A 26936-nucleotide genomic window follows, 5' to 3' on the forward strand; every position below is an offset into this window, starting at 1 on the left:
ATTCCTGGGCTAAAGCAGTCCACCTCCTTCTACCTCCCAAAGTGCTGGGATTACTGGTGTAAGTCACCGCACCTGGCCTGCAGCAACTTTATAGAACATAATTACTTAGAATAACAAGAACTGACTGTTATGTGATGAGAGTCTGCTCTGTTCAAATGCCCTGAAGGAGGCAAAGTGCAATAAAAGGTTTCCTGTCTTCAAGGAGTGTGTTTAATAGCAATCTTTTCCATTTTTGAGTACCTATTCCAAGCATTTTAAATATTGTATCTGCTTTAATTTTCTCAGTAACACTGTAAGTTAGACATTAACCCCATTTATAGAAACAAAGAAACAAAGACTTAAGTTATCACAGCTACTACTAAGTAGGGCAAGAAGGATTTGGACTCTCCACATCATGCATTCATCCTCCCACATTATTCTACCTACCTAGTCAAGGGAAAGAAAAGTTGCAGGTTATGGTTTCATAACAAGACTCTAATGCTTGTGATTGCTTTGGGATCTACGGAATTGAGGCAAAAGAAAGTACCCAAATCGGTATTTCTGGCTAGTTTTCTCAAAAACACTAAATTCATCCTAATTTCTTTCTCCCTCTTTCTCTGAGACATCTGTGAAAATGCTCTCAGAGAAACTCTTCAGGGATTTATAGTCCTTCCTATGTTAAGTTATTTCTCTTCTTATTTGTTACACTAAATAAGAGGCAGGAATTTTAAACAAGTAAGAAAAGAACTTTATACTCTGGACTATGATCTTTGATGACAATAAGTATCACTGAACATTTTGTTCTTTTTTTCATTTTGGGTTATTACTCTCCTATTTGTTCAAATTATAGACCCTATCTAAAGCTTTAGGAAGTTGTTTCCACGAAAATAACATCTTTCTATCTTGATGCAAACAGATTTCTCCTGCTTTTCGTTATTTTGACTTAAATTCTTTGCCATGAATGTAACCAATCTCAAATGCCAGATACAGAGTTGCCTTAAAAATTAATAACTTCTTGGGAGGCTGAGGCAGGAGAATGGCGTGAACCCGGGAGGCGGAGCTTGCAGTGAGCCGAGATTGCGCCACTGCACTCCAGCCTGGGCGACAGAGCGAGACTCCGCCTCAAAAAAAAAAAAAAATTAATAACTTCAGATTATAAGAATTCTTTGTATATTTTCATTATTGTTTTTCTTATCTCCCCTTTAAAGATCTGGGAACTTATTGAAAACAGAGTCTCTGTTCTAGACTTTTCTCCTTCCGAACAAGACTTAGGACGATGACATTTCCTTTTTCTGTTTCTTCAGGGTCGCTGTAAGGATCAAGTGAGATAAACTACAAAAGTCACCTTAAGTAGTGTGTGGATTATAGCAGATATGTATTAAATATTATTTCTTTCCTATTTCCCTTGTTAAGCAGTTTAATTTCTATTTAGCAGTGGATGCCATTTACAAGGTTGGTATGCAAATGAGAAAGCCTAACTTGACTATATATATTAACCTTATACATGTATATATTTTAAACTTTGCACAGTTCCCCCCTCCTCCACAATCTTAACATGTTCTATTCAATTTAATTCTTACAGCCACACTATAAAAAGGATGGAGCAGGTGCTGTTGTCCTTTTTTGATAAGATGATGGGACTGAGGTCTAGAGTGGATGAGATTATTCAGGGTGAGATCCAGATGTCACTGAAAAGAACCTATTATATTTCCTCCATTTTCATCTTAAGTCAAAGCATATATATATATATATTTGTGTGTGTGTAACCATAACCATATTGTTTACTAGTTGCAAAGATGTCTTGGAAATATTCAACAAAGGTGATAAAAACCTCCAGAACCTGAATCCTGCATGCTGCTCTCTGATGCTTCTATCTCCTGCTGCTCAGATATCCCTAATTTCAGACTTTTGTCTGATAGGACTATGGAAAATAATTGTCTTTCCCCATCTTCAGTATTCCATCAGCAGATACTTAAGAGCGACTCTCTCGTAAACTCTTAATACCCAGACGTCTTGCTTGTGCTGATCTCTACTTTACACTTTATTCCCCTTTCATCCTGACCCCCCTCGGGCCCTGGACTCTCTTGGAAAACTGATTTCCTCATGATACTGCCTCCATCTCCTTGTTGCTAGGTGTTCGGCTAGCTCCTGAAGCGCTGGGCTTTGTCAATTTCTGAAATTCAGGCTTCTTTGAAATTTGCTTCTGACCTCCCGACAGCCTTAGGACCCTGTTTCCTAATTTGAACTCAGCATTCTCCTGGTCGGCCCCTGGTCTTCCTGGCACCATTCCTAACTAGGACTGCTCTACCTATGCCCCACTGTGTTACCTGATGACAGTCAGATCTTTTGCAAATGCAATGGTAAAGGAACACAAGTGCAGCCAGCACTTGGGAGGGCATAAGAGATGTGTAGAAGATCCTGTGTTCAGCAGCCCGTCTTCATCTGAAACAGAATTGCCAGAGAAGTCACCGGTGAGCTAAGTCCGTGGCTTCTCCCCTTAAAGTATGCTGTTTCAACTCATCTGGCTGATTGTGCTTGCAAAGAGCCTTGATTTTGAGCTCTAATTACCAGCCGCTAATTCAAGCCTGGCCTCTGATCATTCATCTTTTAAGTGTTCAGCTTCTGAATCCCATTTGGTTCCCTGTCCCCTCTCTCTTTCCTACCACCTCCCCTTGATGTGGCCAGAATAGTTAACTCAGACAATTAGTAAATGCTGAATCATTGAGTCAGTGAATGAGGCAAGTGTCTGTGTGAGGTATACAACTTCCTGAGTGGGTTTAATGGAAGCCTAAAGAGATTTTTCACAGATTCATGGGTTTTCAAAGGAGAAATTTGCATATTAATAAGAAGCTGTTCAGACTGATTTGCTTAATGTGTTTGGAGTAAGTATAATTAAATGTCAAGGGAGATATATCATGAAGTAATGAAGCTGAAGCCAATTTATCAAAAATAAGGTCTGGAGAGAGACATTTCAAATAATAAACAGTTCTCTAACCTTCCTTTTTAAGGTGATTTGCTTAGTCTGGGCCAAGATTTACATGTTTTTTGAGACTTGGTTCAAACAAAGATGCTGGGAACTGGGTGGGGGTGGGGAAGGAGAATGCACATTTTTTCCCATTCAAGTTTATAACATTCAAGGAGGTCTTTCCTGTCTGAAACACTTTTAAAGGGGACAAAACCTATTTCATTTTCCTCCCTCAGATATTGGGATGTGGGGTAGGATGAGCACCCCACCCAAACCCCACAATTACACCTGCCATTTGAAAACTCCTGTTCTGATGAAAGGGAAGGTGATATGCAACGGGAGCTGGTTCATCGGGAACTGCAACTGTGAGAAAAATGGATGAAAATATAACCCCGAGTTCTTGATTTTGAAGAGTGAGTTATTTACTAATGAACATGTTTTAAGAGTTGGTCATTCTTTGAGCAAAATCAATCCATGCTTTGCTTTGAATTCACTTAGGAGAGGTATCATGATAAGATTGCACAGCCATCTTTTTATGCTTTTCCTTAAATGTTGGATTAAATTAAGAAGTTTAGGTTCATGTAATACATGGATTCTTTTGGGTTCAAATGACACTGAAGTGACCTCAAGGATAGTTGCCTGACCCAATCAAATGGAAACACTCAATAGCATCTGATTCTGTTTATCAGAATGTGGAAGTCACTGGGTTCATTTGTAGCCAGAGAAGAAGGATCAGTGGCCCTCACTGGCCCACCTCAAAGAGGTCTCGGGGGAAGAGAGGAGGGGCTTGAGTCAATACTGTAAAACCACTGGGTGGAAGAAAGAAAATGCCTGCCTCGTATTCATTTGTCACTGAAAAAATGAAAAGCCACATACAGAAAACTGAGAGATTGAGTTGCTTATACTTGTATTGACTGCGAGTTGTGCTGACTGTGGTCATAGGGAGGATAAAGCAGAGACAGGCCGTGATTCAGTACTATCAGCTTTTGGGGTGGTGGCAGGCTCCCCCAAGTCTTGCAAAGGGAGCTAACTTTGAGAAGCATCCATCTATTTTGTTTCATAACCAAACAGATTGTTAGATTGTCTATATATGGTTTTTAAAAGTTAGTGTTACCCACTGCCTTTGTAACAGGACTGCTTTTGAAATCTGCCTGTCTTGGGTTCAAGTCTTCCACACCACCTTATCATCTGGCTAACTTGGTACAAGTTACTGAAGCTCTCTACACTTTAGTCATTTGGAGAGTGGGAACAGTAATGTCCACCTTGCTTTGCATTTGTCAGGATTAGAGATGATGCATGTGGACCACCTTGTTGATATTACTTTTGTGATTGTCATTTGACCCATAAATTCTTGTTGCCATCTTTTCTGGATATCATTTGTAGACATCGTTTACACCTCAAGTGATTAGTGATAATGAGCCTTGCAATTTCCTCTTAACTTCATTAAAGTTAAAAATCAAAACTGTATTTTAGGTGGGATCACCTATGTCTGAGCAGGAGTGTCCTTTGGGAAGTTTGTGTTGCATCTATTCAAAGGAATGAAAAGGAGGCATTTCTTCTTCTGAGATCAAGCCCCTGGTCTTTCTCCTTTTCCTAATGGTAGATATATGCCCACCCCAATCTGTGTGTGTGTGTGTGTGTGTGTGTGTAGTTAAATAGATTGATTGATTACTGTTGTGGTTTCAAATGTTTGTAGCACTAGAACTCTTTTTTTTTTTCTTAAATATCTGTTACAAATTCTTAATACATAATACAATCCACGATGATTGAATTGGGGAGGGGAGCTCTAGAACCCACCTGCTTAGCCACCCTCTCATTTAATGGAGTGACCCTAAAACATTTAAAGGGAGACTTTGGGGTTGTGTTCAGCAAGTTTTGATATGAAATGCTTTTGAATTCCTCAAAGTCAACCCACAAAATGTTTTCCCTGTAGTGTTGTTTCCATATCTTTCACAAGAGTTATGAAGGTAGGAGGATTTTGTGATCAAATATGAATGGGAAATGAATTCAACAAACATGAATGGATTTTCTACAGTAGACTTTTAAAGTTTGTGGACCTTCTAAAATTCACTGTGAAAAGTCAGATGGGATTTGTCACATACAGTGTTTCCCGTATTATGGTGACAGTGGAAAGCATTTTAATGAAAAATCTATAGGATTCTGTGTTTCTTGGAATGCAGTTTGGGAAATTTTTTTTTAATTAAACAAATTATGATTTATAAAATAACTTCTTTAGGATGGATGGTCTTCCTTGTTAGGATTTGATAACGGGCTTAAGGTAGTTATTTTAGAACCACGTAAACATGTCTTTTTCTTCTCTTGAATAAGTAGTCAGCAATAGGAATATTAACTGCCATTTTCTTTCCTCAAAATGTGGGCCTAGAGAATGAATTTTACATGATAGATTGGTGTTATGATATGATTGATTTGACTGTACCATGGGTCAAGCAATTCATTCTCTCCCTAACAAATAGCAGGTGCTATTTTTCCAAGGAAACCACCTACATAGAAGTAAAATATCTGTTTCAGGGCTGTCAAAAATACTATGCTATGGAATTCTACATATTTTATTGCTTTGTGCAGCTCATTCTTCTCCCAGGACTACCATTTCCCTTTATCAGAGTCTACAAACCAATAGGAGTGTATACACAGAGCGTTTGTGACAGCTGTTTATCTTGGATCCTGTATTTCCCAGCTTTATCTCCCCGCTTCACCCCCCGCCCCCACCACTGCACACGTCCACATCGTTCCATGCGTTACCCATGCTCCCACATCCTGCTCTTTATATCATGCCTTTGTGCATGTGTCCATCCTGCTGCTTCAAATGTCTATTTTCTTCTTTCCTACTCATTCAACTCCTATTCATCTTCAAAGTCAACTCAAATACTGTTTCCTTCACGATTTCGCCTTCCTCCTTTCCCCCAGTGGGTGGATCCATCGCACCCTCTTCTGCATCGTACGCCACTTTGTTTGCAACTCATCCTCTGTCACCATGGAGGTTCTCCAGGAAGCGGATCCTAAGAGGGAGTTAGAAGTACAAAAGGTGTCATAGAGAGGGAAATCTGTACAAGTAAAGGGAGGGAAGCTAGATTGGGCAGACCCCCATGCAGACCTGACAGTCTCTGCCAGACCAATGGGAGGCTCTGGAGCAAAGATGGCTCAGCACAAGTCACTGGGCTAACCTTTGGTGCCACAACCTTGTTCCACTATTGACCAAGCTCTGCTGTGAGCAAATCATGAGCTTGATAGTGAGATGGAGCCTAAAGGCTCTAACAGCTGAAACCTGTCGGCTGCCCACACGTCACACAGCTGGATGGCAGGCAAGTCCTTTCCTGAAGGGTGATCTGAGTAGGACATCTCTGTGCCTGTCACATTTCCCATCATTTTTGTTGCCAGCCAGAGTTTTTATTCCTTGACTCACATGTCCAGAATATTAGAGATAGATGGGACTTTGGAGCCTATACAGTGCAGCCTTCACATTCCATTAGGAATGGAGATGTTCGTTACTCATACTGCGTTATAACTTCCCTGACTGTATGATCCATTCTGAATTGGATCCCAAATCAGAATCCAGTAGATCTCCTCCTTCTTTCCAATGACACAGATCAGTATATATACATATATCTGGCTAACCCAGGAGGCACTGCCTATTCCTGGGGGCCAAGAAGAATGAATATTGATAGCTGTAAAAAAAAAAAAAAAGAACATTATTAGTGATATCGTGATATCTGCACTGGGTCATTGTACTTCAATTATACATTTCCCAAAAAAGCAAACAGCAACCAAGAATATTGACACTTTAACTATTAGCCTTTTGTGACTTGAAGTCCCCACACAACTACAGATAATGAAGGGGAGCTAAAATCCTCAAAGCCAGATCCGCTGCAGCCATAGTTGGAAGCCTATGAACAAATGTTTGTAAAAGGAGGAAAATCAATGAGCAGAATGGGAATACACAGGAGCAGAGTCTGTTTCCCTTTCTGTTGATCAATCAGTCTTCCTAGAAGCTGCTGGGCTGTGAGGTTATCTTAGATGCATTTCCAAAGACCCTGAGCTCTTGGCACTTTGTGGTGAGCAATCTTTGTGCTGTGGGGACCGGGGGCTTCACTCTCCCACCAGGGTCCACTCCGCTCCTGGGGTGACGGATAATGCCTTAATTACTAAACCCAGAGCAGGTGATGTCTGTCTTCTTGGTCCTCAGGGCTCTTGATTACTTAACTCCCTCCCTAAAAGGAAACACTTTCCACATCAATAATTTAACAGAGCAATTAGGGGAATTTAAAAAGTATAATTAGACAGAATCAACTCTGTGTCCCTTGGGTATTCTGTCCCTTTTTCTTTTTCATGCTCCGTGCCCTCCCTCCCCTTTTTCTAAAGGATCATTTTGTGGGCATAGCAGATAGGAACATAGTTCAGTATCTTTAGTTCAGGAGAGAGAGAGAAAAAAATCAGTTTAAAGGAATGAAAGAAAGGAGTGGAAGGTAAGCGCACACCCAGACTGTCTGGGTTCAGTCCTGAGACCTGCTATTTCCCACGTATAGCAGCCTCAGCTCTCGGGGCTTGAGGAAGGCAAAGTAGGTAGGTTATTCGGTACTGGAACAGTCCATTGTGCAAGAAGTCTCTGGAAATGGGGTTCTCAGTCCCCAGAATAGTGACCAGCCAGCAGCAAAGTATGTGGCAGCCCCCATAGAAAACGACCTCCATGGACCAGGTGTGATGGCTCACGCCTGTAATCCCAGAGCTTTGGGAGGCCAAGGTGGGTGGATCACCTGAGGTTGGGAGTTCGAGACCAGGCTGACCAACATGGAGAAACCCGTCTCTGCTAAAAATACAAAAAAAAATTAGCCGGGCATGGTGGTGTATGCCTGTAATCCCAGCTACTCGGGAGGCTGAGGCAGGAGAAACGCTTGAACCTGGGAGACGGTGGTTGCAGTGAGCTGAGATCATCCCACTGCACTCCAGCCTGGGCCACAAGAGTGAAACTCTGTCTCAAAAAAATAAAAAAGAAAAGAAAAAGAAAATAACCACTGTGAATGGCTTTTACTTTACTCTGATCTGCCTAGTATCCTCAGGTGAGGAGAATATATATTTTTTAACCTTGAGGAAATGAAAATTAATCACAGGCCAACCCAATAACATGTATATTTAAAAAATTACAGTTGCATCCAAGTTCAATTTGGTAATAAAAACCTGTGCTTCAAGTGTTTCCTTTCCCCAGATTCCCAGTGACATGGCCAAAGAAATAGTAGCAATAAGGAAAAAGCACTGTCAGTAATAGAAAAAAGACAATCACCATCTACCAGCAAAGAGCTCATACATTCTCTAAGATACAATGCAGGGAAGTCTGGATTGAGGCAACAGCAATTGGGAAGTTGGGACAGGAGGCACTGAAGGAAAGCTTGTTCTCAGAAGGAAACAGAAGGGACCATCTGCAAACTCTGGAGCTTAGATACTGGGCCCCAGGGAGGGTGCGCTGCAATGCAGCGCAGAGGGCAGATTCTAAGACTGCCCTGTGGAGACACCAAGGGCAAGGACTGAACAAGCAGGATTCAGGCCTGCAGATGACAAGGTGGGTGCCTGGAGCGCTGATATCCCAGTCTCCTAGGATATCATGCCAAATACAGCTGGGGGCTTAGTGCAGCCAGCCTCAGGTCTCAGCCTTGGCATACTAGTTCCTGGGCTCTCTCCCTGCCTTCTCCTCTTGGGATATTTATTTGACTTTTATTTTGATAAAGTAAATCACAGAAAAAAAAAAAAAAGGTAACGTTTCTCTTCTCCCTTCCTCTGGCCCTGAACAGATTTCAACAGGCACTCGGAAAAACGGAAGCCGTTTCAGTCACAAATACGGACAAATACAGATCCACCTCTGGGGCCCTGTAAGGTCAGCAGGAAGAAACATGATCAAACATAAAACTCAGTCGTTTAGAAGAACAGAGTCAATTGGAGGGATCAGAATGAATGTCCTCCCTTCCTGACCCTCTATGATACAGAGTTTCTGTATGAAATGGGAGAAAACTGGAGAAAATCTCTAATTTGTTTTCTCCAGATTTCAGTCTGTAATTTGAAAAGGTTAACTGAGTATCATGCAAAAGTAATGAAAGTGGCCTAAATGTATCCTGATTCCAAGGAGAAAAGTTTAATCAAGGGAAAACAACAACATCAACAAACAAAAACCCTACAATTATCTAGATGACAAAAACAGATTGCCTCAGAGGAAAAAAATATATAATGCTGGCATTAGATGTCTTCCTTGAAATATTATGTTTCAGAAAGCGTTAGCCTCATATTACAGTTTTAAGGAGAAAAACATTTAGGACAATAATTTTTAACTGTCCAAATTACCTGATATGGTTAAGGTATAAAGAAAGTTAAGGCATCACAATAAAAATGAATGAACTAAAATTATATGATAATAGGCGGAATAAAAAGCTGTGGTCGTTATTTCTTATTTGTAATAGACACACTAAAACGAAATGAAATAAGTTTAAAAATATAGGATTGTTAAAGCTGACTTACCAGACTTGGGAGTACGCAGACACACTCACACATACACACTGCAAGACAGAAAAGAAAGGAAATAAAAGAAAGCAATCTGGGGTCACAAAATTAGCATCAGGCAAAGTAAAATTCAAGGTAAAACATGTTAAATAAAACAAAAGTATCTATTTTTAATAATCAAGGGTATAATTTATAGCTTGAGATTTATGAACCTTTATGTAGTAGATGACATAACCACTAACATCAAAATATATGACATGAAAGCTGTTAGAAATGCAAGCAGTGAATTTTTAAATTTATTTTTACTTTAAATTGGAAACAATTATAGATTTATAGAAATGTGAATAAATTTTGCAAAAAGTTCTCATGTACCCTTCACCCAGCCTCTCCCAATGTTATCACCTTCTATAGCTATTGTACCATACCAAAACCAGGAAATTGATATTGATACAATCCATAGAACATGTAGAAATTTTTAAAAAATATCACAGTACTGGTGGAATATTCTAATACATTCATTTGAACTTTTGCTAGAGCAATTGGAAAAACGAGGATAAATATAGACATATCAAAAATATGCTTAAGCCGGTCTCAGTGGCGCACACCTGTAATCCCAACACTTTGGGAAGCTGAGGTGAGCAGATCATCAGAGTCCTCAGCCTAGGCAACATGGTGAAACCCCATATCTACAAAAAACACAAAAATTAGCCGGGTGTGGTAGTATATGCCTGTAGTCCCAGCTACTCAGGAGGCTGACTCAGAAGGATCGCTTGAGCCCTGGAGCTTGAGGCTTTAGTGAGCTGAGATCATGTCATTGTGTTCTGGCCTGGGTGACAGAGTGAGACCCTGTCTCAAATATATAGGCTTAATTTTGATCTGATTAATAGCTACCAGAAGGCTACTTATCTACAAACAGAGAATAGTCTTTTCAAAAGTCTGTGAAATATTTGTAAAATGTGTATATACTTGGCCACAAACTCATACTCTGTAAGTGACAAGTAATAACGAAGGAAAAATAAAATTAATAAAATCAATATAAGGTTAAAAACTACTTTTTAAAAACCTTTAAAGAGGAAATCAAACAAGCAGTTAAAGACCATTTATGTAAGAGCCAAATGATAACACTATATACCTATCATATTTTTACAGTCAGTGATGTAAGTAGAATGAATTCACATTTTTATGTATTTTAGTATTAAGATAGAATGAAAATGGGTAAATAAGCATTCATGCCCCCAAACTTTAAAAAGAACAAAAAGTAATAAAACAATGAGACTAGGTATGGCCAAGAAATTATAAAATATACATTACATAACTCTGCAATAATGAATTGAAACAGCCAATTGAAAACAGGCAAAAACTTACCGAGAGAAAACTATTGGAGGTTTCTCCGTGTAAAACTCACTCTTACCTATTTTCTGTAGCACCCAGAAAACCTCTCTTAGTGTGGAGGGCACGCATTCTATAGAAACCTCTTTCCAGGAGCAATAGCAATCCACCATTGTCAGATCTGCCTTTTCTCAACATCTTTGCAACATTTGATATTCAACACTATAGATCACAGGCACGTTTACAAATGATTTCCTGCATCCTTTTGGTTTCCTCTTCTACATGACACCACCCTCTGTCTTCCTAATTTTACCCCAAATGTGGGTTGTCAAATATCCAGGCTTTGTCTTACCCACGATTACATTTTTTGTTTCAGTTACCTGATCCAGTTTCCTGCTCAAGAAATTAACTAGACAGGCCATATTCTTCGTCTTTTCCTTGTTATTTCACTCACTTTCCATACAACTACATGGCCAGATCTTCAAATGCAGATTGGGTTTATTTATTTATTTATCTTTTTCTAGAAAGGAAATATTTAAGAAGAAAATAGAGAAAGCTTCACTTCGTCTTTAGTTTGATCCTAGCATCTTAGATGCTGGACTCTTGAGACCTAGTTCATCCTCTCTTTTTTGTGAAATTCCTAGCTTGTGTAACTTCTCACTTCTGCCTTTGGTTCCTATCTTGACCCATTTCTATTTGTTTCTAAGCATTCAGCATTTCTCACTCACCCTAGCTGTCTGTTTTAGCTTGAATATGTGCTTTATCACTCTCAATAAAACTCCACTTCTGTGTTCTGGGGTTACCACAAACTTATGGCCAAAACTGAAAAGGTTATCTTTTGTACTTGCTTTTTTTGTTTGTTTTTAGGTTTTTTTGGTCTATGAAACTTGACTTGACTTGAAACAGCTTTGGTATCATTAAATAATATTTTGCCATTTTTTATTGTTTCAGTTTTTATGTGTTCATTCGTATGTCCCCAACTGACAGCAAATGGCCGTTTTCCTGTCTAATTTAGCTTGGTATTAACCATCTAACCTGTGTCATCTGTCTATAAAGTGAGATTTAAATACACATTGCTTAATAATTGTCTCCTGAAATATATAATAAGCCCAGAGATGGTGAGATTGGGCAGCTTTGCACATATTTTGCTATTTCCCTCAGTATATAGACTTCCTAATCTCCTGGATGACCTATGATATTTTGTTTTGATACTTTTATATTATCTAAGGTAGACAGAAATCACTAACCTTGTCTCAATAAGGTAGAAAACAAAGTGCCCATTAGTTGTTGAAAGAAAACCATACTAAATGAAAAACAATCAAACAAAAGCATACAATACAATATTGAAGAGAAATAGATTTCTAAATGGGAGACTGTAACCCATCTCTTAGTAATAGCACAGATAAACAATAGACTTTCTGAGGGTCAAGTCTCTCAGTATTGTTAACTTTTTTTTTTAACCATAATCCATGTTATTTATAGGCATATACATACACACAAACAGATGAATATGAAATACATGTTTACGAAACAGTACTTTCTCTTACGCTATGTTGTCTGACATTTTCTTTTCTGATCCTATTTTACTGTATTCCACTTTTTAAATGCAACGTTGATGGCAATTTTCTAAAGCAGTGGTTTTCATCAAAGGACAATTTTGGCCCCCGGAGACATTTGCCACGTCTGGAGACACTAGTAGTTGTTATCACACCCTGGAGGGAGAGTGGAGGAAAGGGAGGTTGCTACTGGCATCTATCTATGCAGTCCAGAGATGCTGCCCAAATTCTACAATGCATAGAACAGCCCCCAAACAAATAATTATCCATCCTGGAATATCAATAGTGTTGGGGTCGAGAAACCCATATCTAAAGAGTTGTAGCCACAGATCCAAACACACTTCCCTCAATCCTAGGGTTACCAAGAAGAGAGGAACATTGCCTGTAACAATATGATAAAGTTCTTGTAAGAGGAATCATCAGAGCGATTTTTGTCTATATGAGGACTCCACAACGTAGGCTCATCTTTCCTATGATAATGCTTAATGTACTCTTTCTTCAAGTTTATATCAACTTTTGAGACCTTGAAGGCCATGCAGGGCACGCTGAGGTTAAATGTTATTTAGCAAATACCTCTCTAAGTGTCCATGAAAGTGGATTCATCACTCGGGGCGATTAGCAGTGTTGGGTTAGAACTAATGAGCTTTGAGTGCCAGTAGTTGCTATGTGAGCTTAGTGGGGCATTGAAACTCAACAGCACTCAACTTCTTTCTGACCTGCCTGGCCCTCTATTACTTCAAAACCCAGCAGTGAGAAAACTGCTGAAACAGCAGTGTATTCCCCATCAGGCTAATTACTTCTTTTCCCAAGATCAAGAGTACATTTTGGAAGGGCTGACACATCTGAAAGCAGAGAACATCCTGCCTACTGGGGCAGGGAAGCTCAGGCAGTTTTTGTGCCCCTCAAAAGAAAGAAGCAATTAGCAAAGGATCTGAAAGCAGAACACAAAGCACGGGGACTTCTGATGGAGTCTGTAAACCAACCCGGCCAAGAGGCAAATGGTCACTCAAACTCAGAAGCAAGAGTTTGGGAGTGCTGCCACCACAGACAGCTGTTGCCATGTAGAAGAAAGGGTGTCAGTGGGACTGGGGAAGCCCAACAGAATGCTTGTAAACCATAGAGAATTTGGAAAGAAGCCCATGAAGTTGTTTTTGGTTGGAAGATTTGAGGTTGTCAGAGCAAACTCTCAGCAAACTCAACATACAGGGATATTGTTCTAGTTTTCCAATGAATAAGCACTTTAAAAATCTAAATGATCCCACCACTTTGGGAGGTCGAGGTGGGTGGATCACCTGAGGTTAGGAGTTAGAAACCAGCCTGGCCAACTTGGTGAAATCCCATCTCTACTAAAAATACAAAAATTACCCAGACCTGGTGGCGGGTGCCTGTAATCCCAGCTATTTGGGAAGCTGAGGCAGGAGAATCGCTTGGACCCAGGGGGTATAGGTTGCAGTGAGTGGACATTGCGCCATGGCACTCCAGCCTGGGTGACACAACGAGACTCTATCTCAAAAAGAAAAAAAAAAAAAAACCGAGTGAAAATATTTGCATATTCTTTGGCATTGAGGATTGTTAGCTCGCCATGGACTTGTTTTACAGACATAGACTGGTTGGGAAATATTTCAGAGGTTGCTCTGGCCAGGAGAATAGGGTCCTACATTTTTGTTCCCATTCTGTTGATATAACATTGGGCAAGTGACCGTATGTCTTCTGACCAGGATCTTATAATATCTGAATGTACAGTAGGACTGATACAATTTTCAAAGGCTTGTTTCCCCTCAAACATATTGTAGATTTAAGAAGACCGAATGATAATGAAACTGTCCTAAAGTGTATCAGGTTTTGTTTCGTATCACTGCTTAAGCAGACATTAGAAAATAATAGCATACTGGGGAAAGGAAAATTAATGAGTCAAAGCAATAGCATCAGAGACATGAAGAGTATCCATAGCAATAGCATATCATTCTTTATTGATCCTTTACCAGCCTTTTTATTAATTAGAGGGTAGGTGTAGGGAGGTGGTAGCAAGTAACTGAATTTAATTTCCATAACATGAATTTTCTATTCATTATTTATTTTCAATGGATGAGGAAGCTAATACACAGAAATTGAGAAACTTAGGATCAGATAGTTATCAGGAGATGGAGCCAGGTACTTTTAACCCTCAAACCTGACATATTTTCATGCTATTTTCCCATCCTGTTACCTCTAATAAGTTCTATGCTTCACACAGGAGATGACTTTCTGATATTTTGGATGTCTACAGTTATTTTAAATGCTTGCCATTTGTTAAAACTATTGGTCGAAGCTTAATGTGGGGTGAGCAACCAAACCAAATCAATAGCTTGGAGTTACTTTTTTCTTTCCTAGACTTGGTAAAGATTAAAACAGTAATTAAATTTTCTCCCAGAGAGTTGGGATGAATGAATAAAATAACCATACATCAGAATCCACTTACTTATAAAATCACTCAGCTATTTTAATAAACTGGAAGGCCAAATTAGGTCAATCTTAAGAAGATTAATAGATCATATGGCAGTTGGTTCTTAGTGTGGGTTAAAATTGGCATATCATCATCATCATCATCATCGTCATCATCATTGCTATTCTAAGCACTTTCAGTTTATAATACTTTTATACAGAACTTTGGGTACTCTTAACAGTTTCTTCTATGGCTGTTCCTCTTCAAAATAGACACAATCATTATCTCAATGATCTCACCCCTGGCATCAGCCTTCTGTGGCTTTATAAATAAGGAAAAATGGGCTAAAATAGAGTTTAAGTGTCTCATTCACTGATGTTCAGCCTATCAGAGTGATAGATAAGAACAAAAGCCAACTATTCTCAAACTTTTTAGAATGTTAGTTCTGTAACCATTCAGACCTAATCTTAAGGCCCTAGGCAGCCACCAGGATCAAGTCCTATTTTCTTATCTATTTTTGGTGTTTTAAGAACACATTAAGGAGAGAAAATGGATCAAAGCAAAAATAGCAATTCGATTTCTTAGAGGGTACATCAATACTTTCAGTGTGTGGAAGTACAATGTTGACCAACCATTCCATTTCCTAGAGGTAACCACTGTTAATAATTTGTTATGTATCTGTCCAGATTTTTGGTAAACTTATATTATATACAAATATAGCCTATCAGTTATCTAGGGCTAAAATAATGCTTCATAACATTACCACAAAACCTCAGAGACATACAATAACAGTTATTTATTTTATAAGTCTGCAGGTTTTAGCTGATCCAGACTAACTTGGGATCGCAGCTGGCCTTGCTTATGTGTCTGTGGTCAGCTGTGGGTCGACCAGATGGCTCTGCTGATCTTGGCTGAGCCTGAGCAGAGGAATTAGCTGGCTGAAGGCTGACCTAGGGAAGGCTTTCCTGGGATAACTGAGGTGGCTTTACTTTGTTCCATCTGCCTTTCATCCTTCAGAAGGCTAGCCCAGACATGTCCTCACAGTGATGAAGAATTTTCAAGTCTCTTCTTATAGCACAAGTGCTAATGTTTCATTGGCCAAAGCAAGTCACATGGATAAACTATCATGAAATGGGAAAACAGATTCCACTCCTGACACAAAAACTAGAAATTCCATGGCAAATGGCAAGGATAAAGAGAAGAAAGAAGAATTGGAGCCGTCAACACACTCAACCTAATACTAAAACACATTCTAACTCAAAACATATTTTTTATTGCCTGTTTTTACAAACATGAGATAGTATCTTATCGTTTTATGACTTGTTTTGTAACCTAATACTATTTTGGGGATCTTTCTAGGTCATTGGAAACAGATGTAACTCAATCTTTTTAACACTGGGAAATGTTACATTATATGAATAAATTAGAGATTTTTCAGCAGTCCTCTAATGATGAATAAGCTAATAGTCATTAAGTTAATTCCTGTTTTGAGAAGTTTGTTAACAGTGCTACAGTAGACACCATCTTGCGTAAATATTTGTGCATGTCCACTGTAATTTCTGTAAATTAAATTCATATAAGTCAGACTATAGGATCCTTCCTACTTCACCCTCCAGCAAGACCGAGCCACTTATACTTCTCTGAATATGCCTCTGTTTTCTCAAGCACTAATCTCTTATGCCTCCATTTTTTAAAGCACTTTTCTTCTAGAATCCTTCCTCTCCCAGTTGTCCCTGATAAACTATAATAAAACTCTATTAGAAAATAAATTTACGGCCAGGCACGGTGGCTCACGCCTGTAATCCCAACACTTTGGGAGGCCAAGGCAGGCAGATCACCTGAGGTCAGGAGTTCGAGATCAGCCTAGCCAACCTGGCAAAACCCCGTCTCTACTAAAAATACAAAAATTAGCCAGAGATGGTAGTGGGCGCCTGTAATCCCAGCTACTTGGGAGGCTGAGGCAGGAGAATTGCCACTGCACTCCAACCTGGGCGACAGAGTGAGACTCCTTCTCAAAAAAAAAAAATAATAATAATAATAAAATAAATTTCCATATAATTGATCATTAGCTCCTGTTCTCTATATCTGACTCACTCTGCAACATCTCAAGTTTACAGAATATGAAAATTATTGGGAGGTCACTTGTGACTCTACTTTTATCATCATTCTTATCTTCACTCAAGCACTTCTGTATTTGTGAAGCTTTTTCTAAATTCCTTAGGCAGATTCAGTACTCCTTCTGTGAACATAAATATTCCCTTATAGTAATTTTCCCATTGAAATACATTTGTTATTATGTCTACCTACCCTCTAGATAGTAAGTTTTTTGTCTCAGGGACATTATCTTTTTATGCATGTAGCCAATAGGATGCTTGCCAAGGTAGACATTCAATAAATGTTTACTAAATAAAAATTTTGCACTTTAGGTCAAACCTAATGTTAGCCATCTATTAATAACATTCATTCACTAAATATTTATTAAATTTGTTCAGTGATTTAGATATGTTTGAAATGAGAGTGTGGGTAGAATGTGAATGTGCCTAATTGAAAAGGGATGATCTTTTCAGAGTATCTGATGAAATTTCAGATTTTTCCCTCAGAAAAATGCATGTATGCTCATTTCCACACTTTTACATACACTTACTGTAAGTTCACTGTTTCCTGATACTCATTCTTGGAACTCAAGTTAAGAACCTCGGCCTTAGGTGGATGAGAACATGGCCCAATGTCAGACTTAGCTATGCTAAGAACAGATTTTGGGAACTTGAGGTTAGACCATCTGTCATAACCTACGCATTATAGTCCTTCATTCTTATAATAAGTGTACACGTGGCCAGAATATAGATTCTGTCATATCTATATCTTCATCTACATTTTGACTATCTTGCCTACCTCCTAAAATACGTTTGAGACTCACAATATTTTGGGTCATTGATAATGAGATAGCTACAAAGATAGGGAAACCACAAAGATGTCTCATTACTTGTTTGACATTCTACCACAATTCTGTGTAAATACATTGATCAGTTTGATTTAGTGGGAGAAAGAAAGAGTTTCCAAAAAATCACTGGATTGAAAATATAACTTCTGCATTAAAAAAAAAATAGCTTAAGGTATATTTAGATCAAATAAAACATCAAGATCTCATTCAAAATAATAGCAAAAATTAAAATATTTGGAAAACATCTCAAGCATTTTGTACAACTTGCCTGTAAAAAGCTTTACTGAGGCTTCACGACTCGGGTCTAGGCAAAGAGTTCTAACACATGTGATAAAAGCATAATCCATAAAATAAATCTATAAATTGGACTTCATCAAAATTAAAAACCTTTTACTCAGTCAAAGACATTGTTAAAAAAATGCAAAGTCAAACTACAAACCGGGAAAATACTTAGAAAAACCTCCTATCCAACAAAGGACTTTCATTTTGAATGTATAAATAACTTTTATTTATTTATTTATTTAATTTTTTTTTTTTGAGACAGAGTCTTGCTCTGTCACCCAGGCTGGAGTGCAACTGCGCAATCTCTGCTCACCGCAACCTCTGCCTCCTGGGTTCAAGTGATTCTCCTGCCTCAGCCTCCCGAGTAGCTGGGATTACAGGTGCGTGCCACCATGCCTGGCTCATTGTTTGTACTTTTAGTAGAGACGGGGTTTCTCCATGTTGGCCAGGGTGGTCTCGAACTCCTGACCTCGTGATTCACCCATCTCGGCCTTCCAAAGTGCTGGGATTACAGGTGTGAACCAACACGCCCGGTCTGTGAAGATATAAAGAACTTTTTTTTTTTTTTTTTTTTTTTTGAGACGGAGTCTCGCTCTGTCGCCCGGACTGGAGTGCAGTGGCCGGATCTCAGCTCACTGCAAGCTCCGCCTCCCGGGTTTACGCCATTCTCCTGCCTCAGCCTCCCGAGTAGCTGGGACTACAGGCGCCCGCCACCTCACCCGGCTAGTTTTTGTATTTTTAGTAGAGACGGGGTTTCACCGTGTTAGCCAGGATGGTCTCGATCTCCTGACCTCGTGATCCGCCCGTCTCGGCCTCCCAAAGTGCTGGGATTACAGGCTTGAGCCACTGCGCCCGGCCGATATAAAGAACTTTTAAAACTCAGTAGTAAGAAAATAAACAGCCCCATGTAAAAATGGGCAAAAAAAAAAACTGTAATAAGCATTTCAACCAGGAGGCAATTAAACACATAAAAAGATGTTCAACATCATTCATCAATAGAAAAAGGTAAATTGAAACCACCATGTGATACCACCACACAACTGTTAGCATTTTTTTTTTTTTTTTGAGACAGAGTCTCGCTCTGTCGCCCAGGCTGGAGTGCAGTGGTGTGATCTCGGCTCACTGCAAGCTCCACCTCCCAGGTTCACACCATTCTCCTGCCTCAGCCTCCTGAGTAGCTGGGACTACAGGCACCTGCCACCACACTTGGCTAATTTTTTGTATTTTTAGTAGAGACGGGGTTTCACCGTGTTAGCCAGGATGGTATCGATCTCCTGACCTCGTGATCTGCCCGCCTCGGCCTCCCAAAGTGCTGGGATTACAGGCGTGAGCCACCGCGCCCGGCGGACACTTTTAAAACACTTTGGCAGTTACTTATAAAGTTAAACATATACTTGTTAAATGACCCAGTAATTTTGCCCCTTACTATTTAGCCTAGAGAAAAAGTTTGTATTCACATACAGCCTCTGCAAAATGTTAATAACAGTGCTAGTCATAATCATTGAAAACTGGAACTGACCAAGATGTCCTCCAGCAGGTGAATGGATGAACAAACTGTGGTGCATGTAGGCAATAGAATACTATTCAGCAAAAAAAAAAAAAAAAAAAAAAAAAATGGAGCAAACTGGTTGCCCACAGTGGCTCATGCCTGTAATCCCAGCACTTTGGGAGGCAGAGGTGGGCAGATCACCTGAGGTCAGGAGTTCAAGACCAGCCTGGTCAACATGGTGAAACCCCATCTCTACTAAAAATACAAAATTAGCTAGGTATGGTGGCACATACCTGTTATGCCAGCTACTCGGGAGGCTGAGGTGGGAGAATCGCTTGAACCCGAGAGGTGGAGGTTGCAGTGAGCCAAGATAGCACCCTGCACTCCAGCCTGGGCAACAGAGGGAGACTCATTTCAAAAAATATATGTTATTGCAATTTTATATGTCTCAAATCTAATGTGAAATTTCCTATTCTACTCTTGAACGTTTTTCATTGAATGCGTTTTCTTCCAAATACATTGAAGAATTATACAATATTTGAATTAAATCCTATTTCCCTCTTCATTTCCATTTGAATTGGCATTTCATAAAATGTAAGTACTAGTTTGGGAAGAGATGACTTTTTACTACCTTTAGTTCATTAATCTAGGAAAATTATATGACTTTCATTTACACAAATTTTCTTTTATGTTCCTCAGTAACATTTTTATTTTGTTTTATATTTAAATTAATATTTAGCAAAATTGACATTTCTGGAGGATAACTCTGTGAAGTCCAACATGTGTGTACTGATTTGCATAACCAACACCACCATCCGAATATAAAACAGTTTCATCACTTTAATCTCATGCTATCACTTTGTAGTCTTACCCTCTCCTCATCTCTGGCAACGTTTCCTCAAAAGGAAAAGCCATACCTAGAAACACCTGACCTCATGTGATCCACCCTCCTTGGCCTCTCAAAGTGCTAGGATTACAGACATTGGCCATCGTGCCCAGCCAAATTGCAATAATTAAAAGAGTGCTCTACTAATGCAAAGGTAAACATAGAACAGTATCAAAACTCCAAACACAAAATGAGGGATACATAGCAACTTAGTATATGATGTAGGTGGCATATCAATACTGGATAAAAGGACAGGTACTTGTTCATAATTTTAAAATATATATATTTCAAATTTGACTTTACATAATTTAAAGTGAATTCAAAAATAAAATACAAGTCAAAGATGGATATTTATGTAATATTAAGTTTAGAAAGACCTTTCTTAGGAAACATTATAAAGAGAAAGCAAAAGTCATAAAGAAAAACATTGATGGATTTAAAAATATTTTTTAAAAACACTATGAACAAAAAAGAAACAAGAAAGGATAGACTGGAATGTTTGCCCCATAAAAGACAAGGGGTAAATATCATTAATATAAAGAAAATGTTTGAAATCTAAGAAAAAAAAAATCCCATTAGAAAAAAAGTAGACAAAACATACATAACCAGAAAATGTCTTTGAAAATCATAATCTTGATAAACATCTGGGAAATGCTCTAATTTAAAGCATAAGTATTAAAATATTTTTAAAAAATCATTTCCGTATGCTTACTGGAAGCAATTGAAATATAATACAAAGTGTTAAGGACTGTATGAGAAAATATATACTTTAATATACTGAAATAGAACCAAAATATTTTAATATATTAAGATTCAAAGACAAAATATAAATACCTTCATAGAAGTTTTATGGTACGGCTCAAAAGCTTTTAAAATACTCATGCCTTCATTTCTACTTCAAGGAAATAATTAAACATGTGAGTCAAAATGTTTGACTTTAAAAACAACTCAGGTATCCAATAATAAGGGATTCACTAAACACTTTATGGCATTTCATAAAATAGGATACTGCGCAGCAATTTAAAACGACATAGCTGTGTAATTAATGACAAGAATGGTGTTTCCATTTATTCCAAAGTGCAACAGGCAGTTTAGAATAGTGTGTGCACAATATTATTTAATTTTATAAATAAATTATTAACCTACAGCTCTGCATAGAATGAGATCTGCATGGATGTATTTTTAAATGCTGTATCTGAGCGGTGGGTGAGTAATTTTACTTTTTAGAATTTTGTGCTTCTCTGAATTTCCTAAGTTTTCTATAATGAATCTTTTTGGCATGTAGAATTTTTTAAATGCTGTTGAAGTTTAATTTTTTTAAAAGCCCATTTGGACAGCCGCTATTTTCCAAATGGGCTGCTCCCCCAAGAGCCTAGCCTGTTTCGTTTTCCTTTGCTGAAAGAAGAGGGATTTCTGTTCGGTCACACAGATGTGAGGCGTCTGCAGCGTTTCTGCTGCGGTGGAACCACCTCGCCCACGTGAAGTGCCTCATCTGGAAAGTTCAACCCCTGACAGCCCCAGGCTTTTTTGGAATGGACAGCCTGTCTGCGGGCCTTGTTTTTCTTCACCATGACTTAGCTCTGAGTCCCGGTGTGTTTTCTTCTGGCCCACCCTTTACATTTCAGGTCCCTGGACGAGAGCACAAATGAAGGCCCGCATACCATATGTCTGAACACTTAAAAAGTTATAAATCAAGCTAATAAACTGTTAAATGAAATACATCCTATTGTCCTATTTTCACAAATATTCCTTCCTAACAACAAAACAGAAAAATACACATAAATCTATTATTTTTCTATGTCTGAAAGTTGGCAAATTACCAAAAATGTCTCAATTTAATTATTATTGCTCATTTGGGCATTTTGTTGATGGGCCAGCAATGTTGGGATGAGTAATAAAACAAAGACATACGCAGATCACAAACTACTACATACTTACGCGTACAATTTGTTTTTTTATTTCTTAATTTCAACAAAATGCTAATTATGCTACCATCAAGATTTTGAATGCTATTTTTTTTTTTTTTTTTTTTTTGAGGTGGAGTCTCACTCTGTCGCCCAGGGTGGAGTGCAGTGGCGTGATCTCGGCTCACTGCAAGCTTCGCCTCCCGGGTTCACGCCATTCTCCTGCCTCAGCCTCCCCCCTAGTAGCTGGGACTACAGGCGCCCACCACCACGCCCGGCTAATTTTTTTTACATTTTTAGTAGAGACGGGGTTTCACCGTGTTAGCCGGGATGGCCTCCGTCTCCTGACCTTGTGATCCACCCGCCTCAGCCTCCCAAAGTGTTGAATACTAATTTTATTCTACTGACAGCAATGGTCTAAAGCAGGAGGTGAAAAATGTTTTATGAAAAGGTCCAGATAATGAATATTTTTTAGGCCACGTGATCTCTGTCACACGTACCCAGTCCTGTGTTTGTGGTTCAAAAGCAGCCAGAGAGGATACATTTGCAAATGGACGTGGCTATGTTTCAATAAAACTTTACTGACAAAAATAGCTGACCACCACTGCTATCCAGTCCCAGAGCACTTTCATCTCGTCAAAAGGAAACGTCATACCTATTAAGCACTCACTCCCATTACCCACTCCCCTCAGCCCTTGGCAACAACTAATCTGCTTTCTGTCACTATAGATTTGTGTGTTCTGAATGTGTCATATAAATGGAATCATGGAGTTTAAAAAAATTAGCTGGGGATGGCCTGTGGGCCATAGTTGGATGACCTCTGATTTAAAGAATTTTTGAAGTGCAAGTATACAAATTTGAATATATTTTGATCAAAAAAGTAAATGTAAAATTTAAGAAATGAAAGTTATTTCCATGTGTATTTAAAAGTTGTCTTTATTTCTAAAATATTCCAAGTTATCAAAATTCAAAGACAAAATGCAGATTCTAATTAATAAATATAAAATTTTGAAATAAAAATTATTTTAAATTGACTTCTTACTAATTTTTAAATTGTAATTAAATCTCAAACATATTTATAAAATTAGAACTGTTCTCCATTCTAGCTTTTAACATCCATCTAGTTGCCCCCAGAAAGAATCAGTACCATACTGCAGCTGTTTCATCTGGACCTACGTATTTATACATGTCAGAGTGGCATCATTTGCTCCATTATGAAATATGCCCCTCCACCTCCAAGTGCAAATGTTGTGAGTACCTCTATAATGTGTTAATATCTTCAGGACCGTGAACTGGATTAGGAGGAGAAGCAGAGAAATGAGCACTCAGAAATACTAGGAAATGATACTTTTACTTCCAGATGCTATTTCATGCTCTCTGATAGGAAGCCCTGGATAAGTTACTTAATTTGATTTTTTGTTTCTCTTAGCTAACTACTTCCCTCACCCAAATCCTTCCCCAGACTGGAAGCAGTGTCTATCTGCTGCAACACAACCCCTGAATGTTCTCAGCATTTGGACCTTTTGTTGTAAAGACACAGGGCAAGAGGTTTGCTGAAGCATTTCCCTGGGATTTAAATATAAGAGTGGGTATTTAGGGTTTCTGGTTGCACTATGCTGATGCTGGAGTGACAGTTTCTGTAATAAATTTGTGTGTGTGTGCAATTTGTGGGAACTTCCAAATTGTGGGACTTAAAGCCAGAGCCCTTCTTGCCTGTGTCCCTATTGGATGGACGGTTTTGCTTCTTCTTAGTGGTGCGTGGTACAGCTGCACTAAGAGGCTGTGTAAAATGCACACTCAGGGATGGATTTCCTAAAGTTTGTTTTGTCTGCGTGCCTCATTTCATTATTACATTATTAGGGTTTTATATCATAAGAGTAATGAATAAGAGATTATTTTGGAAGTTTGTTTTGATCTGTATGAGACAAAATGTTTCTCCTTTTCTACTGTTCAAAATCAAGGATGTGGTGGTGGGTGCCTGTAATCCCAGCTATGCAGGAAGCTGAGGCAGGAGAATCACTTGAACCCAGGAGGTGGAGGTTGCAGTGAGCCAAGATCGCGCCACTTCTCTCCAGCCTGAGTCACAGAGCAAGACTTTGTCTAAAAAAAAAAAAAAAAAAAAAAATCAAGAACACTGAGATATTCACACAGGGTGAGGATGGCAAATTTTAGAAAGAATATCCTAGCAGTTCAAGACCCCAGACTCCTGCCAAAATCATAGCTGCAAGTCACTTTTCCTGGTTCAAACTTGAAAGACATATTGATTTAGCACCTAGTCTGTGTCCAGAACTTAACAAGTGGAATAAAATAAACTGACAGAAAAATAAGGAATGGACAAGCAAACAACAAAAACTACCACCATTGCCAAAATGTAACAAAGAACCTTTCTAAAATTTTAGATTTATCCTCATCGCGCTTCTCTCTCAGCTTCCCCACTCTCCTGAGATTGTTGATTTCCAAACAAGGAAAAGCACATTTTCCCTCCTTATCTCCAGCCACACATATGCAAAGACCCGATCATTCCAGGCTGATGAGAGCTCTGTTCCGAAGCAGCTGCCCGCAGTTGCACAACAGCCGATAGCACAGCTCTCAAACTAATCATCTAGAAAACTCCTGTCAAGAGCCCAGATCAGCCTAGATGTTGGGTTTGCTGCGGCAGCCACCACAGAGCCAGGAGAGGGGCCTGCCCTTGGCCCAGACTCTCCCCACTTTGAATAAGAATTCCATTCTCCCCTTCTAGATGCTGACCTCATATCATGGTTATGAGAACCAGGTAGGCTGAAGAAAAGCCAATTCTTCCTTTAATCAGGACTCAACATTTAATATAACTTTCACAGTTCAGAAGAACTACAAGGGAATTCCACCCACACCCCCAAGATGCATTTTGTTTTTCAGGTAATCAAGCCCTGGGCACATTATATTTCTAGAATTAAGGCAGAATAATGTAACTTAGAAAGCACAGTGAGCCAAGCATCAGAAGACTCAGAATCTAAGCCTAGCTTTTTGTGTTCTTTTGGCTGAATGACTTAGGACAAGCTCCTTCTCAAACCTTTCAATATCCGTGAAATGAAGCAGCTGGATTAGGGGATTTCTAAGGTTTTTTCCTGTTCCAATTTTTAGTGGTACTGCTTGGAAGAATACAGTCCTTGTACTTTCCTATCTCTGGTAGATTCTAGATTATTCTCTTTTTTCTCCTATCTTCTTGGTCTCTTCTCTGTCTCGTTGTAACCTATCAATCTCTCTCTGTCTCTCTCTCTCTTTCTCTCTCTCTCTCTCGCACCCAAATACACACACACTTCTAAGGGCTTGTAAATATTATTCAGGCTTCAGCTCCTAGCTAACTTAATTACATTTTATTTCTGCTATGTATTTGTCATCGTTTTTATGCATACATTAAGAATAATTCTTTAAGACATTTCTATTCTGACTGATTTTAGATAGCCCCTCATTTTACTGAAATACACTAACTTTTTCATTCTTGTGCTTTTAATTTTTCTCTATTGCTCAGTTGACATGAACCTTCAAGTTTGTTTGTTTCCCAGGGTTACATGGGTGTTAAGTTTTTTAAACCATTGCATATCTGAAAATGTCATTTTGATATGTCATCAAATGAAATAAAACTTAGCTGAGCATAAAGGTCTTTTCCCTTTAAGCTCTTCTCCACTTTCGGCACTTATTACTGAAGGCTAAGGCTCAACTCCCCTGTCTCCTCCTTCATTTGTCAGTAGTCTAGGTGTTGTGCTATTTGTTTCTCTTTCTGTTTAAATGCCAGGAAATACTTTCTTTTTTCTCAAACTCTAAAAACTTTCTAGTATTTTCAAAGTGTGGATCTCTGCCAGGGCCAGGACCAGGGTCAGGCAAGAGTGGCACCTAGGCTAAAAAAAGAAAAAAATTAAAGAGATGCTTACTCTCAGAGTAGGAAATGTTACTTTTTGCTTGGTACACAAAGAATGTCAGAAGTCCAGAGATGGCCCCATGGTGGGGAAGAACAACGTATTCCTACCTTTCCCAGGTGGTTTCTTAGGCTCTGATCATCTTACAGATTCTGGCATAATTCGGTTGTTTTATAATTCATAATTGTATATAATATAATTTATAATTCATTAAAATTCATAATTGAATTTTAGTTTTCAATGTTGTAAGGTTATTTCTCTGGATATTATTTAATACTTTGATAGGACATTGCTAGAAGCACACCAGCCCCTAGGAGACGGAAACCACTTTAAAACAGAATTTGGGACAATGCATACCGTGTTAGAAATGGTAGTTTACGTCTTATGAATTACATGAGTTCTCCCAATGAAGTTAACATAGAAAGAGGGATCAGGGGTTGAAGCAATGAGCCTTGGAAGTTACTGGTTTATTTGCACTGTTTCTAAGAGTCAATGAAAGAGAAAATGTGTGGAATTGCTTGGGAAACTCTAAGATCCAGCAGAAACATAAAGCATTCTTACTTGAATTTATGAGCCCAAAACACTCTTGCCCTTTGTCTTCCAGGAAGACTCTTTGATCTGACCTGACTACAGATGGATTCGTTATCTTTTCATGAAGCTCCCCCAAATTAACGGTCAAGAGTCCTTGACTTTTCTCTCCTCCCCTAGAGTCCAGGGAACCCTGTGCTGTTTTCTTGAAGTAAGCTTTGGTACATATTGTGTCATAAAGACTAGTGAGAATAAGAATCCAGT

At 38.8% G+C, this 26936-nt stretch overlaps 1 protein-coding gene and 1 long non-coding RNA gene across 4 annotated transcripts in view; one reads left to right on the plus strand and one right to left on the minus strand.

The window, feature by feature from the left end:
* Nucleotides 1-26936, plus strand: part of HS3ST3A1 (heparan sulfate-glucosamine 3-sulfotransferase 3A1) — a 108157-nt gene that overhangs the window by 66890 nt on the left and 14331 nt on the right. The window lies entirely within an intron of this gene.
* Nucleotides 5528-11436, minus strand: LOC117067672. Of its 3 annotated transcripts, none has more exons than XR_004430819.1 (3): nt 11152-11436; nt 9490-9498; nt 5528-5961 (listed from the first exon to the last, which is right to left on the minus strand). It is a non-coding gene; the product is annotated as an uncharacterized LOC117067672 (long non-coding RNA). The 3 variants fall into 3 exon arrangements; XR_004430817.1 differs by having other exon boundaries at nt 9461-9498; XR_004430818.1 differs by having other exon boundaries at nt 5528-6627; nt 9461-9498.

This window comes from Trachypithecus francoisi, unplaced genomic scaffold, assembly GCF_009764315.1.
Source record: "Trachypithecus francoisi isolate TF-2019V2 unplaced genomic scaffold, Tfra_2.0 Lachesis_group20, whole genome shotgun sequence".
NCBI lineage: Eukaryota > Metazoa > Chordata > Mammalia > Primates > Cercopithecidae > Trachypithecus > Trachypithecus francoisi.